Source organism: Limulus polyphemus, unplaced genomic scaffold (genome assembly GCF_000517525.1).
Source record: "Limulus polyphemus unplaced genomic scaffold, Limulus_polyphemus-2.1.2 Scaffold1359, whole genome shotgun sequence".
Lineage (NCBI taxonomy): Eukaryota > Metazoa > Arthropoda > Merostomata > Xiphosura > Limulidae > Limulus > Limulus polyphemus.
Genome location: NW_013666969.1, coordinates 16,986 through 35,607, shown reverse-complemented (window position 1 = coordinate 35,607; position 18,622 = coordinate 16,986).

Genomic DNA, 18,622 nt, shown 5'->3' with positions numbered 1-18,622 from the left:
CAAAAATAAGCCTTTTAGCAATGATTAATAGAAAATATAACTTGTTTGTTGTTAATTAAAGACCTACATAATTAGTTATCTGTGCTCTGCCCACCACAAGTATCAAACCTGACTTTAGTGGACCCCAAGTGGCACAGCGATATGTCTGTGGACTTACAACGCTAGAAACCGGGTTTCGATACCAGTTGTGGCCAGAGCTCAGATAGTCCATTATGTAGCTTTGCGCTTAACTACAAACAAGCAAACGATTTTTAGTGTTATATTCTCCCAGATTTACCAATGGGAGAACAATACAAAAAATAATCCTTTAAAAATGATAAATACATAAGATAAACCCGTAACATAGAATTACATTTTAAATAACTCTCTAACAAAGAATGCAAGTACACTATACGAAATACTTTTAATTAAGAAATATTATACATAAAAGCAATTTGAAAGAGATTTCCTACCCACCACCCTATAGAAGGGGTATTCTAAGATTAGACTAAGTTTAAAATAAATAAAATAAAAATCATTTAACTATCATTACTAAATATAGTAAATCAGACCCTTTATATAAATCAAAATGTAAACAGTTAAAATACAAAAATGAAAACCCTCATAATAAACATTGACATAAGCTCCCTTTTATACCAATAGAAATGTAGCATAAAATGAACTCTTTACATGAATAAAATGAAGCAAACCCCTATTACAATTAGCATGCTAACATAAAACCTTTCAACTCAGACTAAAATAAAACACTGTTAAAATAATTATACAAAATATACAACAGAATGTTCTATAAACTATGTTTTCGTTCTAGTTACCTTTGTTCGTTTGTTGTTCTTTAGAAGATAATATTTACTTTGCACTCGAAGATATTGCTGCAACTTCGCACATTGTGTAGAACAGGTCAACTACACATAAGTAGATGACCTAGATGGCCAGTTGAAGAGTCATGACTCCCTTTCGGTCAGCATCTTTCAACTACCCCATTTTTCTAGCTGCTGATGACCAAGTGGTAGCCATACACTGTAGTACACAGTATTGAGATAGTGTATATTCACTGGGTACACTAAGGTTATGTTTGTTATGATATTTAAGCTACTATCTGAAAATTGCATTTACTACTGATAATTTTACCTACTCATGAATATTTCAATTTGATCAAATTGAAATATATTTGGCACTAGTATTTATGAGACACACCAGATAAAACTCTTTTAGTCAGTGATCTTTCGACTACCTGACTATCCTGGCTAATGATAATCAAGTAGTAGATACTAAAAAGTAGACCATACATTCTGCCAAACAACACGACTCAATAGTTTGGAATGTAAGGATCGCAAAACCCTTCTGTCATTGGTTTCTCAACCGGAAAATCTCTTAACTGGTGTGTATTGTGTGTGTCTATATAGATATAAACATACACACACATATATGCACTAAAAGCAAAAGTTAAATAAAATTAAAAAGTTCACAAGACATATTTAACAATTTACATTGAGAACTGGCACAAAAATTTCATGGTGATGGAGATTCCATGTGGGCATTTGCCATGACTCTTCCAACTGTGGTGTACCCCTAGCTTGATGTTCATTGTCTGCTTCACTGACCAGCTGTTGGGGAGAACTGCCATTAGCTCGTCTCTTGTGGACATCATTTTCAGCTAAATTAGCATCTGCTTTGAATGGTCCCCAATTATGCTGGCAGTCCGTCATGCGGTAGAAAATGCTTTGAAAAACTATTCGGCATCAAGGGATGGAAAAACACTGGCTAGTTGAAGAAGAAGATAGCCAAAAGCATCCCAGATTCGAAGCCCAGACTAAAAATTTATGATAAAATGAATTCCAATTAATATAAAGCTTAGCTAGGTGTTTAGGTTGAAAAGTATCACAAGTGTGTGATCCAGCTCTATTCTCCTTCCTATTATCTGATTGTCATGTAGATAGCACCTGGATCCAGTAAGAATGGGCGTAAAGGCTGTAACAGGTCCCTACCTGACTTGGATTAGACAATGACAAACATTACCTTTGACCATTAATATTCACCAATGCTTCCATAGTCTTTCCCTTGGGATTTTCCCTCAGTTACAAATTTAGCACTAGTTTTTGGCACAATTTACAAAGTTTTCACTGCACGAGTATTAATTTTTGCCACTTCATAGTACCCTTACAGCCTGCATTTCATGCTTTAATATTGCATGTACCGAAGAAGTGTTCAGAAAGCACTCAGAAAACTGTGTGTTCGCTAAAACATTTCAGCTTGCATGACTGAAAATATTCTATCATAAAGAAATAAGACACTGGGTACACTAAGTTTACATTTGTTATGATATCTGTGAATTACATTTACTGCTGATAATTTTACCTACTCATGTATATTTCAATTTGATCCAATTGAAATATCTTTTGCTCTTGTATTTTTATGAGAAACACTAGATAAAACAGTGTTATAAGAACTTCAAGTAAAACTATGTTCTTTCTCAGATGTAACGCAAGTCTCTTCGTTACTTTTATTTCTTCCAAGAAAATTCACTATTTGCCAAATATTTTAACCTCAAAATTGAAACATTTTCTAGTATTAATGAAAGTAACACGTGCAATGAAATTTCCAATAATATTGTCCAGGTCAATTATTACAGCTATCCCCAAGCTCGTGATTTCGCAACATCGAGATCAAATCCTTTGTCTATGTGATTTAGTTGCTTATTGTTGTGTTCTTTGTGTAATCGATTCATTTGTGTGTTTTACAACACTTATGAATGATTTTATGTAATGTTCATATATAGTGTGTGTGTAATACCACAAGGATATATTTATTCATATACATAAATTGCTATATATATGTATGTTACCATTACACATTGTCAAATACGCTATCAGTTTAAAACAGATTGCCTCATGCATGAATTACTTCAGTAACTTTATTGTGTTACTTTGTTGTGAAGTAATCTCTTCAACTAAAAGTATAATCAGTTAATATTAATATTCGTGCTAGTTGCTACTGTATTATCTCAATATACACTCAGAGAAAATAAAACTTCCTCGCTGTTCACCGATTTGTCATACTTCCAAGTACGTAAGAAACCTAGAAATTAAAAGATGGGATACTCTGTAGAGTTCTCAACACTCAGCTAGATTATGGGAGCGATTCTATGAAAATGTTGGTTGACATTTCGCATAATAAAATTCACTAACTGACTCAGAAACCGATGGTCATGACACTCTTAAATAGGTGATCTTTCGACTACCTGACTATTCTGGCTGGTGATAATCAAGTAGTAGTCACTAAAAAGTAAACCACACATTCTGCCAGTTTGGAAATTAAGGGTCGCAAAGGCCTTTCATCCTTTGGCTTCTCGTCTGGAAAAATGTCTTAACTGATGTGGATTAAATGGTAATCCTTCAATTGTATACGCCCATCATATCTTACAACAACACCTGATAACTCTGAAAGCAAGGGATGCAACATCCTTTCAATCACTGAATACTCATTCTAATTATTGCCCTAGGTATTGATAATCAAGTGGAAACCAGATAATGTAGTACATACATTGTACTATGAACATAATTTGATAGCTTGGAAAACAAGGATCACCACTTTCTTTCAGTATTTCAATTATATGACTGTCCTTGCTTTGGATAATTGAGTAATACAAGCATTCTGCTGGACAACACTACCAAATAACTCATACAGTAAGAAATGATATTTCCCTTCAACCATTAGTGATTGATAATTTTCATTGAACTTAGACAAGGCCATAACATCTAGGTATTATCTGCTCTACCAGCAAAGAACACTGCTACTATCTACATTCTTGCATTAGGTGTAGCGTTAAAGTAACACCTCTAGTGAATGGAACAAGTATTATCTGTAAAGAACAAATTAGAAACAAAGGCAGCTAGAATGAAGTCAGTTTAACAGTCTTCTGGACAATGAATTATATTAAAACCGCATGTGTTTAGAATAAACGAAAAATGTTGAAATTTATAAATTAAAATGAGTCGGTAGAAAACACGTGATATCACAAAAGATTAGGCATAACTAGTAACTGTGATAGGTACATTGTTAGTTAAAGCAAGATGGTACATGTGATAATTCAATAACAGAAGTACTGAAAAGAGAGTTCAGAGAGTTTTTGTTAAAAGTGTAAGTAAAGGTTCTTGTAATTACATGTTATTTATAATAACGTTTTGTGCTTTTATTTGTTTGTTGACACAGAGCTACATAACGGTCTATATGTGCTCTGCTCACTACGGGTATTGAAATTTGATTTTTAACATATAAGTCCTCAGACATACTGATGAGCCAATGCGGGCCAACTTTTTGTGTAACTGAATAGTAGCCCTATAACTGAAAGTTTACAAGCAAGCTTTCTGTGAAATTGTGGAACAAACTAAGTTATCCCAAACCATTATAAGAAGTGTAAAATTGATTAAGGGTTACATGAAAGGTTTAATTACAGAGTATCGAGGACGTGAGATATACAAGGTCATTACAGCATGGTTTGAGTAGTGCACACACTTCTATGCTAATCCTTTATTTCTTATATATGTTTACAAAATTACAATTTTTTGTGTGTTTGCTTAAAACTTTTTAAGCTACTTTGTAATATATATCGATTTTTTCCAGCAAAACTGAAATGTAGAATATTTAGTAATATTTCTATTTCAGATTGATTTTTGTTGTGTAATACTATTGTTGTCTTTGGATGCATTGATGATCTTAATGAACATGTATAGAGGCCTAGACATCTCAAAACTAGAAGGATATATTTGAAAGAGCATGTTTATATTTGTATCAGGAGTACATGAAAGTCATATAGACAAGATGATTCAAGAGGTGATACATGATGTACCATGTATTTCTGACCCCCCGAGTTACCAGATAATTTTTTTTTTGAAAATGTATGCGTATTTTATGTTGGTTTGCTTAACCACATGCGTCATTAGAGTTTATTCATTAAACTGTGCACAAAGCTACTCGAGGACTATCTGTGTTACCCGTCCTAATTTTGAACTGATAGACTAGAAGGGAGGCAACTAGTCACCACCACCCTCTACCAACTCTTGGGTTATCTTTTGCCTATGAATAGTGGGGTTGACTGTCATGTCTTAACGCCCACGTGGTCAATCATCTTAATCACCATAACAGAACAGGTCAAGAGAGAGACACCAAGTTTCTCTCACTTTAGTTATTCATGCGACAGATTAAAACACCAAAGATATCATTGTGTGTTTCCCTTTAGGAAAGATTTCTGAAAGTAAGTTTATAGGTAAGTTAGGCGTATGTTATTTTAGAGTTTCTGTTTGTTTGTGAGCTTAAGCCTACCAATGAACACATCCTGTAGCAAACATTATTGAATAATAAATTAATTGGTTATCATTACATGGACTGGACCATGCATTATTTTTACAAGTAATCCAAAAGAATTCACCCAACGATATAATGTGTAACAACAATACATTATTGTTTAAATCAAATCTTGGTGCATGTTATATTTATTATTTGCTACACTTTTTAGTTCACATTAGAATGTGACCCTGAACTGTGGAGAGAGACATAATGAAGATTTCTCACTCTTCCTTTTTCTTCAATTATCACTAAACACACTTTAAACACTTGCCACTGTTTGATATTTAGCTTTGAAAGTATTTTATGAATAAAGATATTTGCTTTATATAATTTTGTGTTCAGTCTCCTTCTTTACGTCAGACTCAGACAGAGTTTGGTAAAGTCAAACTTTTACTTCGTGATAGTGTATCCATTATTTCTTCTAGTTCGTATATCCTAACCCTCTTATTTTGAGTGTAATCAGTGAACCTAAGAATATAATAAGGACAAGCACGGACCCTGACATTGTAGTAGAGAATGATCTTCAGTATGCCATTGCAGACAAATTGGAAAGTCTTATTAAAGCTATGTCCTCTGAACAAGTAAAGAATGTGTGGAAGACGGATAAGTGAAAAGTAACTAATCTCGCACTACACTTTAATAATATGTTGGCTGAAAATATAAAAAGTACATTTTTTCAATAAGTTTGTTTGTAATTAAGCACAAAGCTACACAAAGGGCTATCTGTGCTCTGCCCACCAAGGGTATCGAAACCCGGATTCTGGCGTTGTAAGTCCGCAGACATACCGCTGTGTCACTGGGGGCTTTTCAATAAGCACAGACAAAACTATTGATAGAAGAACAAATAAACAGTTGCTAGTCCGTGCTGTTTAATGCGTTGATGATTTTGAAATTGAAGTCATAGATCTAACTAGCTGTCCAGATGGGCCTCCAAAGTTTTTAATTAACTAGACAGTATCATCAGTTGTAAAACTGAAGGCGTATCTGAGAAACTGATTTGTGTTTTGTAGTGATAGAAAAAAATGCTATAATGGAGTTAATCATTCAGTTTCATCTGTGACGGATGACAGATTTCCATTGATTTGTATTGTCAAACGTAGTTGCCATATTAAGCATCTAGCTGCTTCAAACAATAGAAAAAAAAGCTTCCAAACAGTTTTGAAGGCCTTCTAGGGAACGTGTATATAGTCTTAGCCAAAATGTTTGGATATTATTCTATATTGATGTTATTGTCTACATGCACGGAGTGGTCATTGAGTAAATGTCTGAGTAGTAACAGAGAAGATAGCGTATGATCAGACAAACATGTAAGAGTTACTATTTTGATCTGTATAAGTTGTTTTGAGCATTTGCTCGTCAAAACACACATACACACCTGTTTTGTATAAAAGGGTGTGTTTTTGATATAATCTTTTTCGAAACAGATCAACGTTATGTTAAAACAATTTATTGGTACTTGGTGTAGAGTAATACCTCGTCACGTACCATAAATTATAGGGCGTCAAGTTGTTCGACTGTCCAGAAATGGTATGAATCAAACGGACATTGCCAGAACAGAATTTTGATACGTCATCAGACTACAGGGAACACTGTTCCAGGAAAGTCTACTGGTACACGCCTAAAAACTACTGCCCGAGATGACTGTGTTTTGATCAGGTTAACGCGTTAAGGTCGAAATAAATCTTGCAACACCTTACGACAAAAATGACACAAACACATTCATTCTAGGATATCCAGAAGACCAATGAAAAGGATATTGACCAAACAAGGTTATTTTGCAAGAAAGACTATCCGCAAACCGATATTAACCAGAATTTACCGTCTTACTTGTGGAAGACAGCACGTCAACTTACAGTTAGAACACTAATGAAATATCATCTTTTCAAATGAGTGCTATTTCGGGCTTGTTAAAGCTGATGGTAGGATTAGTGTTCGTCGTTTGCCTGGAGAACATATGAGGGAAGACTTTGGCTACAGGAAACATACAGGAGGTGGTGCAGTACATGTTTAAGTAGCTATTCATCATGGTGGAAAAACTGCTCTTCATATCCTCCAGAGAAACGTCATTGGTGCTATCTACAGGCATCATATGGAGAAGATATTTCTGGCATATACTAGGGCAAGGTTTAGCAATAACTTTGTGTTTCAGTAAGACAGTGCCACTGCCGACAGCGCGTATTGTACAGGATTATTTCGACCTGGAGGGCGTTACATGATTGCTATGGCTATCAAAGTCTCCAGACTGTAATCCTATTGAGAACTGTTGGGCAGAACTGAGCCAGAAAATTGTAGCTATTGTAGATGAGTTGCAGCTCCTTCTAGTGACAAGTTGGGATGAATCACTGTGGATTACATCAGTAACCTCATCGACAGCATGCCAAATCGCCTTTCGGAGGTTATTAGAGTATGAGGAGGACCAACCAAGTCCTGAATGTTTAATATAAACTGATAAAAAGTTACAGACGCTATTTATAATAATTTTATGTTATATTTTGTCATTTTATATGTTTTAGTAAGGTTTTGTTGGGATAGATGAAATGCTGAACTACAGATTTTTCTATAGGTGTCTGATAATATTATTTGCTGTTCTAATAAATCGTTCATGATGTCCATACAACCTGTCTCATTAAACAAATTACACGTGTAGATGTTTAATATAACATGTATTTCTCAGTTTGACAGTGCTAAGTGTATTTGTATTCCATCTTAATAATAATGATCTTATTTGTTACAAAATATATAAACATTTTTTGCCAAGACTGTTCCAATAGTCTTATTCTTTTCTAGTTACAGAAACCGTACAAAAACGCTTTGCTTTAGCTTATGAGTTATGGACATTCTCAATTTATATAACATTATATTTCAAATTGTTGCTCCACATTTCAATAGGCTACATGTAGAAACAAGAGGGAATCCTCAATAGCCGCGGCACTTGAAATTCTTTTAGGCAGGATTAAAATAAATTAACCTATGAGATATTCCCCCCTTTTATTAGCTATATTTTTGTGCGCCAGCAATATCAAACGTGGGGTGCGCGTATATCCGATTCGATTTTATTACTCATCAGGATCTCTACAAGCCTACCCTCAAATTGAAATTCTTTTAGGCAGGATTAGAGTAAATTAATCTATGGGACCTTGGACGTGGTACAATACATCAATCGAAAGGGTTGACTTCTTAAATACAAAACTGTAATTAGATCTCGAATCGGTCAAGAGTTGGTGGAGTTATGAGCTGAGAGTTTGTACTTGAAAAACTCGGAGCTGTTCAACGAGCCGCTATGCCGCGGCTAAAAAAGAGAATTTATTTAAAACATTTTCTACCGGTTTCATGAATGTGAGGTTACGTTAACTCAGTTAATAACATTATAATTATTGTTGAAAGGAAAGAGAGTGTTTTATTTGAAAAAAGGAAATCTAGGTATCTCGGTAGACCTGAAAATAAATGATGCTAATATTAACCACGAAGAAATGAACAATATCTGTTCATCAGTCAGCAGATTCTATGAAGAAGTCATGTGTGAGATAAAACAAAGATTTTGGCAAGATGATCCATTCTATGATCCGAGATTGTATTAAGTGCAAGGTATAATTAACATTTTGAAAGAGCTTGCTCATCCAAATTAGTTAATTAGTGAGAGGGGTGAAGTGTGCAAAGCTCAAAATTTAGTTGAGGTTCTCGATATATTCTTTCTTTACGCTTTGCTACTGGTATTTTGGAATTTCTCAATTTCTCGAAGCAAAGACAAATGTTTTATCTTCTGTTTTCAAACAGTGTGACTAAATACTTATTTAATATTCCGGAAGAAGTAAGTAAAAACAAATAAAGTAAATAGATTAGCAGCACCAACGTTAAAAGCAACCACCAAGTATCACTAAAGGGGAAAAAATCACCAACACATGCTCTTGAGCTCGATGCTCAAAAGAATAAAAAGGGTCAAAGGTGTAAAAGCTAATGTCACTGTTATCAAATGCATTGAAATTCTCCTTGTTTTCGGAACTTAGATAATACAATTTTAATATCCTTAGTTATAAAATGATCTGTAATTGAATGGGCAATATGTTTTTTATTACTAGTTTTGGTAGAAATCTTGTTTTAATGCAAAGTTATGGTTTTGCGTCTACAAGGTCACACTTTCGATTAGTAATGAAAACGAATAGCTGTACTTTTCATAGTGTAACTAGCATTTTTGTGTTTATGTTACTTTGTAATTACGTAGACATTATTCAGTTTTATTTTTTCTTAAAGAAAAAGAGTTATTGAAATTTTGTTTATTTTAATACAAACTAAAACTAGGTTTTATGCATATATAGGGTGGACTTGAGTGGTCCAAAGTTATTTTTTTTATTTTTAAATTTAATGATTAAATAACTAAGGAAATACAACCATACAGTTTCAACGTGTTGTAGCCCAACTCAAACAGTTTTCATGGTTATGTTTTTTGTTGTTTTTTCACTCCAGTGAATAGTTTTATCTCGTAACATGGCAACCATGCAATAAAAGACTCAATGCACCGTTTGGCTTGCAGAGACCAAGTCAGTGACTGTGATGCAGCGTAACTACAGACGCCAGCACATGAAAGAAGTATGGTGGTATGTTAAGGATATCGTGTATGGTATGACACACCTATAGCAAACATCACGGAACTAAAGACCAGGATAATAATTGCCATCGCCAATGTAACTGTAGACATGTTGCAGCAAACATGGACCGACATTGAATATCAGTTAGATGTGGTGAGAACCACTAATGGCGGACACGTAGAAGTCTACTTGCATGTCAATAAAAACTATTTGAGTTGGGCTACAAGATTTTGAAAACTGTATGGATATATTTCCTTAGTTAGTTAATTATTAAATTTTAAAATAGGAAAGATAATTTTGGACCACCCTATATGATCATACTTGAGACTAGAGTTAAAATAGCTGACTGTTGTATTTACGATTTAACTAGCGTTTTGTGTATGCTACTTTGAAATTTTCACCAGTTATTTTAATTCAAACAAATTTGACTAGTACTGAAAAACAGAAACTGTTCGAACTTTATAAAAAAGGGTTTTAACTAAGTAGTTTTTGGATTTATTTCAGGATTACCAGTTGATTTTCCAGGACATTCCTGCACATAGCTTTGTTTATTTGTTCTTTGTAGTTAAGCACAAAGCTATACAATAGGTTATCTGTGCTGTGCCTACCACGGGTATCGAAACACGATTTCTAGCGTTATAAGTCCATAGACTTACCGCTCTGTCACTGGGGCCTCTGCAGAACGCTTTGAGGTTTCAAAGGATATTGAATGAAAACACTAACTTCGCCTTAGTTATTGGCTTACTGATGTTCTTTGGTCTAGTAATATTTTTCTTAGTGATTGTTTAATTTATTAGGACTTCTTCGTTCATGTTTCTCAAAAACATCCTCAGAGAAATAACATTACACACAGAAGACCACGTTAGCTCTCATTGTAACAACGATAGTGCTTACAGTATGATATTACTTGAAAATTGAATGTATGACTATGACGGGTTGATTTACTTTTTAGATAATGAAGTGTTACAGCTCGAGTAAATTAAATCTATTTTTTGTTTTCCATGACACTATCTCTGACTGAAACAATATGTTTAAAGCACTATCTCTGGCTGGAACATCATGTTTAAAACGCTATCTCTGGCTAGAGCAACATGTTTAAAATACTTTTTCTGGATGATTTGTTTGTTTGGAATTAAGCACAAAGCTACACAATGGACTATCTGTGCTCTGCCCACCACGAGTATCGAAAACCGGTTTCTAGCGTTGTAAGTCCGCAGACATACCGCTGTGCCACTGGGGGGGGGGGCATTTCTGGATGGAATACCATCTTCATAACACTATCTCTGAATGAAAAACATGTTTAAAACATTGTCTCTGGCTGGAACAGTATATTTTTGTCTGCATTACCAGAATAAAAATTTTCAAGAAAGCTGTAACAGAATGAAAAATGATTATTATGTTTTTCTTAAGAAATGTTGTTTATATGTTTGAAATTGTAATAAACATTATAACTTTGTTGCAGCATAATTTCAATTTGATTTGTTTTCTTGTTTTGTAATTAAACTTGTTAAAAATTAAATTTTGCTAGCAGAATTTCTTTATAATTTCATTTAGTATATTGTGAAAAAATACTTTCATTAACCTCTGTAAATTCAGTAGCATTTTACAGAATATAAATTAACTTTTGAAGTCATATTCTCTTATTTGATTAGAGACAAAAAAGTATCTTCTGATAAGAAAAACATAGACTTAGTATGTACCCAGTTTTTAAACAGTTTGTGTTTTTAACCTTTATTAAGCATCCTTAAAGAGCTTTAAATGTGTATGCAGTTTTTCTTGTGGTAATTAAGGTGATAATTTTATATAAACGTACAAAAGATAAGCATATACACAAGTTCAACTTTTTTGAACATAAAATAAAAAGAAAGAACACATATACTTATGTTGCATTATTGAATAGTGTAGTAAGAAGTGTACTAAATTATAGAAGTTGTCTCTGTTAGGTCTTATACATAATTATTAGAAGTTAATAAATGATCTGTAGATTCAATTAGTTTTTGTTTTAAATCACTTGCATTGGAAAGTAATTACAACTTTTTATTGTAACAGTTAGTTAAAGTGTAAGTTAATTGAACCTACACGCATAGTTGAAACTTTCTAAATTTACTGTTCGATTAAATCATTAACGTTGTTAGAAAATTTTACTTTATTTCCAAAAGATAACAGGGCCTTAGGAAGCGGTAAGTTTGTTTGTTTGTAGTTAGGTACAAAGCTATACAAGAGGCTAACTGTACTCTGCCAACCACGGGTATCGAAACCCAATTTCTAACGTTGTAAGTCCGCAGACATACTGCCGTGCCACTGGCGAAGCGGTAAGGCCAGTCAGGCCATGGCCTGACCACTTTTTCATGGCATGTATAGCTGTAAGTCATATATTAATACTTCTTTCTTTTAATTCAATACATTACATTGCGTGTATGCTGTATTTGTAGTTAAAATGGCTCAACATTGAATCTCATAGCATTAAATTGTCAACAATTTTCTGGGGGAGCATTCTCCCAGACCCCGCTACAAATGGCATGCTTTGTGATAGCCTGACCACTCAAAAAATGCTTCGTACGGCAATGGATAACTAGGGGCCATTTGGCTCATCCAGGCTATTCCGTTTTCTACTATCTTCTTCAAAACTATAATAGAAAGTAGCAACTCCTTTTTCCTATATCACACTCTCATGTCTAAAATACTCATTCAATCTCTTTAAACTCCTTTACTATTCTGACTTGAACCACATGTGTAGGGGTTGTATACAGGACCGGATTAAAGAGGGGATTGGTAGATTAAGAAAAAAAATCAAAAACTGCATGTCTCATTGAAGAACATGTTTGCAATTGTGTCACTATGCCAAGAGCAGTTTTAATCATTTCATATAAACCTATTATTTCGTAAACTTTCATTAACATGCTCTCACAGCTTGTTCTTTCATAAATATTTAATTAGTCATTTAACAAAAATATTGTCGTCATTACTTTATATTTCTTATAAATATTAAGATTAGTATATTGTAGATTATCTATCCAACTCTTGTGATTATGTATTTATCAGATTGAGGTTAGTAAATAGTATTGAACTGTATTTAATTTATTTATGAAGTTCAATTCTGAAGGCTTCCGTACAAAATTTGCTCCGGATCCCCAAGTCCTTAATCCGGCTCTGGTTATACAATTACTTTTATAATATATTAATTAGTGAGATATTTGAATATAATACAAAGTGAAACGTTTAATAATTGTAGCAGAGGAAGTAAATAACTTATAGCCAAATATTATAGGACAGTTTAATAAGTAGGGATGAAAAGCTTTCTATTTATGAGTGTAATAAATATTGAAATATTATTATTATTACATAAATAAAACGCCGAGAAATTGTGCTACGCATTCTCATAAGGAATTAGTAGAATTGGCGAGCTGTAAATTTCAAACGATTTGTTTGGCTCTCATGTAGGTACAGTACAACTAAATGCTAGACTAATATGTACGTAAACTTAGTCTTAGATATCAACATAAATGTTAGCAGAAAGATATCACTCTAATGACATTGATTCAACATGCATTTCTTTAGCAGTCTGGAATACATGTTTATTACACTTTAATCTTCAAATGTGAACGTGTGAGGAAAATTAATTTATGGAATAAATGTTAGTGAATAATAGGAGTTTTAACATTTTATTTTTCTTATATCTATCACCCACAGTGGTTCTGCGGTAAGTTTGAAAGCTTACAACACCAAACACCGGGTTTCAATACCTGTGGTAGGGACAGTACAAATAGCCTATCGTGTAGCTTTGTGCTTAACAACAACAAACAAACCGCATATACATTTTTAATCTGCAGAAAATATTTTATAATTCTATATAAATGAGGGATTTTTGAAAATCTACAATAAAGTTATCCATAATTAGTACGTGATCGAGATTTTGGGAACCTTCTACTTAGGAAAAGGATAAGTAGTACACCTTTACCTCCCAATCTTCCGGGAGAGAACTGGGAAGGTAATGATTTTATCTGATGTAAACAAAAGTGCTTTTACAAGCATGGTTGCATTAGTACAACGACAAAGCAGCATAAAACTAAAAGATTAGCTAGAAAACCAATAAATGCTTCTTCTTCTTTTCATCCACATTATACACCGAGGAAGTAACGAATATACGTTGAAAGATATTTTTGGATTTTCTAATGAATTAAAAACTTTCAGTTTGATAGTAATGTATATTGTGCTAGTTTTGATACTGTGCCCTTGTATACTAACATTCCTTTGGAAGAAAGGATCTAGTTCTGTTGCTCTTTCCTTTGGAAGAAAAGATCTAGTTCTGTTGCCCTTTCCTTTGGAAGAAAAGATCTAGTTCTGTTGCCCTTTCCTTTGGAAGAAACGATCCAGTTCTGCTCAGATATAATTTTCAATGACAATTAGATGAGTTATCCATTCATTTTTATTTTTGTTTTTTAGTTTTGATGTTAATGAATCTTGCAATTAAATAATCCAACTTTCTTTTTAACGGTAATTTTTATGATCAGGTTAATGGTGTAGCTATGGGTTCTAGATTGGCTCTTTTTGGGTTAATTTTTTCTTTGTTTTCTTAAAAAACAACGACTGAATGATTACCAACAATCTTATACAATATTATATGTAGATGAAACTTTTACTACTTTCAAAGACCCTGAGCATGGCTTTTAATTTTGGAATACTTAAACAGTAAACATATGAATATCTTTACTGTTGAACATCAGAAACTTGCATTTTTGAGTACATCAATGCATAATTGTGATGGTAACTTTCAATGTGAAGTTTACCATAAGAAAACACTTACTGACTTTTATTTTAATTTTCCAAGTTATATATCAACTGTGTAGAATATCTATTACTTATTTAGTTCATCGCTACTGTAAAATTTCAAGTACTTATGATTTCTTGCATAAAGATCATAAGTCTTTTGAACCATTATGTTATCAGAAGTACTTAGATAAAACCTTTTCTATTTTGTAAGAACCCAAAGCATGTTCCTCAGTTTTTGGAAAAGTGAACAGTAAACATAAAATATCAAGTTTAATGTTGAACATCAGCAACATCGTAAACTTGCGTTTTTGGATACATAATGCATAATTGTGATGGTGATTTTCAATGTGAGGTGTACCATACAAAATACATGTATATATATTTGACTTTATTTAAATTTTCCAAGTTATATGCAAATTATAGAAAATATCAGATTTTAGTTAATCATAAATTCTCAAGTACTTGTGATTTTTTTCATAAAGAACTAAAAAATTTCTAAGCAAAAAGTATTTTCTATTTATCTGATTGGTATAATAATTTGTGTTCGTTTGAATAAACGAAATTCTGTAAGCTTCAAACATGGGAAGTACTTAAATGTCCAGTTTACATAATCTTGCTATATATATTGGAAAACATTCTTTGTCTGTTACAAGAGAAACAAACAAAACTACTACGCACACTCTATGTACAATTACGATGATATTGTTTAACCCGGGTGTCGTCTGCAGTAATGTTTCAGATGTAAAGGTCGTATTTCTCCGACGTCAAATGTAATTTATCAATTTAAGTGTCTTCGTTGCAAGCAAGGTTACGTCAGTTCCACCACAAGAAACCTGCAGACAAGAGTGAAAGAACATGCAAAATTAAAAGCTTCTAATAAATCAAGTGTACTGGAGTACGCCTAAGTGAGTATGATGTAGTCGTATATTTAAATTTTTTATGGTTATAACAAGGGCTAATGATGACAAGGCCTCCACATAACAGAGAGCTTAATCCTTTATAAGCTGAGGGCTTTATGGCACTACCATTCTCTTTTTCAAGACAGTAAAATGTCTAGGCATTACATTAAATCACAACTTTACCTGGCATTCTTGCATTAAAGAAATCTCCAAAAAACTCCAAGCCAGAATAACACACCTCAAGAACATAAGCCACCACATTCACGATTGCAAGACATCCACAATACCTTCCTTATTATAATCAGCCCGTTACGTAGAGAAACACATAGAACTACCCTATAGAAACACCTTTTCAATTGCGGGGCGAAAGAAGATCGAATATCTTCGAGCACTCCGGATGTTTAACCACAATCTCTTTTTATATTCACATCTGACACCTATCCCGCTAAGAATAATTTATAACCATCCTAATTTTTATAGCATTTCAAAGTTTCGTGTGTTAAAGTACTGATGGATTCAACAAGATGTAGACAAATCATAGGCGAAAATAGTCATCAGGGTCACTTTTGGATTAATATATAGATAGAAAACAACAGAGTCATCCATATAAACTTCTCTCGACCTATATTCATAAGCCATTTTGGTATATTTCTCAAGATTCAGAACGTATTTACTTAACTTCATCGCTACCAATGTCACAGAACAATAGACGGCTTGGCTTCCAAAATGGCGGTTACGAATGTTGCGTTTCCAATAAGTTACATGATCTGGAAAGGTCTATTTTTCGTTTCATGTATTGTTCGTATTTATATATAATTTTGGTTAATTTTCAGTTCATCGGGGTGGCCAAAGTATTTTTCATGCAGAAATATTGCACTATTTGAATTACCTTTTTAAATAACGTTTTTTAAGTATGTTCACTTACTCTTGTTTCACCAACGTAACATTTTCACATGGTTAACATGGAACAATGTAGACACCCTATATTTTGTCTTCTTGAAGATGTTTGTTTAAAGTCAGATTATAGTTTGATGGTTAGGGCGTTCGACTCGCCATGAGAGCGTTATAATATGACAGTCAATCCTACATTTCGTTGGTAAAAGAGCAGCCCAAGAGTTGGCGGTGGGTGTGGTTAACTAGCTGTTTCCCCTCTGGTCTATCAGTGCTAAATTAAGGACAGCTAGCGAGGTAGCCCTCTAGTAGCTTTGTGTACAATTCAAAACAAACAAGCCAGCGTATTATATTTAATAGTAATGATGAGTTTATAAGTGACGAGAAAATTGTTTTGCTTTAAGAATCTCTCTAGAAGTTCAAATTGTGTGCTGTAGTTCAAGTAGATCAGTTTCTTCTTGTTTTCACTTGCTTGATGTTTTTTTTTAAAGTATCTTGGATATTAGGTGAACATTTTCGATTAAGAGAATGGGATTATTAGAGGCGAACACTTTTGGAAATAGATCATCCTTCATTAGGTGCGAGGTGAACACTGAAAGATAGACAATCCTTCATTAAGAGTGAGGTAAACACTGAAAGATAGGCTTTCCTTCATTAGGGGCGAGGTGTACACTGAAAGATAGACCATTCTTCATTAGGTTCGAGGTGAACACCTTGAAAGATAGACCATTTTTCATAGTTCGAGGTGAACACTTTTTGAAGGGTCTTGGTGACTCAGCAGTAAGTTTGAAGGCTAATGACGCTAAAAATCGGGTTTTGATACTCGCGGTGGACGCAGCACAGATAGCCTATTCTGTAGCTTTGCTCTTAACAACAAAACAAACAAACGAAGTTTCCGAAGGTATTTCATCCTTCATTATAAGATATATATATATATATACTTTTGGAAGATAGATTTTCCTTTTATTAAGAGCGAATGTTTTCTGAAGGCAGACTTTCTATAATCAGGGGCGGCAACTTTCAGAACACAGACTTCCTTCAATAAGAGCATGCACACTTGGAAATTAATTTCATTCTTCATTGAAGTTAAGAGCTTTCGGAAGGCATATGTCCCTTTATTAGGAATGGGTGTTACGGAAAAGAGACCACGAAAACCTTTGCATCGGACGGATGATTCGTGTGTTATGGCTCAAAATATTGGGAAAAGGCAGCCCACGTCCACATTTTTAGCACAAGTTTTTAAGTCAAGTGTACCTTAGCAAGTAATACATATATCTGAAGGTGTATGAATAGCTTACAAGCCATCAAAATTGACGTAATAAACTAATTCAACAAATATTTGAAGTTTTATGAATTTTCACGCTTCCGTTTTAATACGAAATAACTATTTTCAATTATTTCAAGAATAGGAAGGTTTGAAATCTAAGAGTTTATGATAATGTAAGATTATTTTATATTACTATGTTTTTAATTGGTAAATTGAATTTATAATCAGAATATTCATCTTTGTTGAGTTTCATATCCAAACATTGACTTCAGTAATAACAACTAGGAGAATGAAAATGTAAATCTTAAAAAAGAAATTCGGCTGTAAAAACAAGTCCATTTCAAACTTAAAAAGCTTATTATAGAAGAGATTTTTGGCTTGAAGGAAGATTCAAATGTTTCGATGTGGGATAGAATTAAAGAGAAATAGATAATCACATCATCCTTGTAAAACAGCCTAGTTAAGAAAATATTAGTATTTGATTATTATGTAATCTGTCTGTCCTATTAATTATTTCATATACATTGTTTAAACTGACAACTGTTGAGTAGGTCACAAAAAATACTTTATTCATGGCACACACACATGAGATGTTGTCAAAATTTAAAATATATTGTTACGTCTCCGTTTGTTAATTGATTTTCCGTAACTTCGTTCCGACGAAACTATAGCGACACAAGTTCTTACTTAATAAAACTGGTTTATTCTTTGCGAATATAACTTTACGATACACTTAATTTCAACAATCGCGCTAAAACAAACGCTATAACAACGAACGTGCTCAATAATACTCTCTGACTGCAGATCAATTACTCACTGTCTACACACACACTACATTGTTCTGTCGCGTTGTCACCCTCTTTTATATA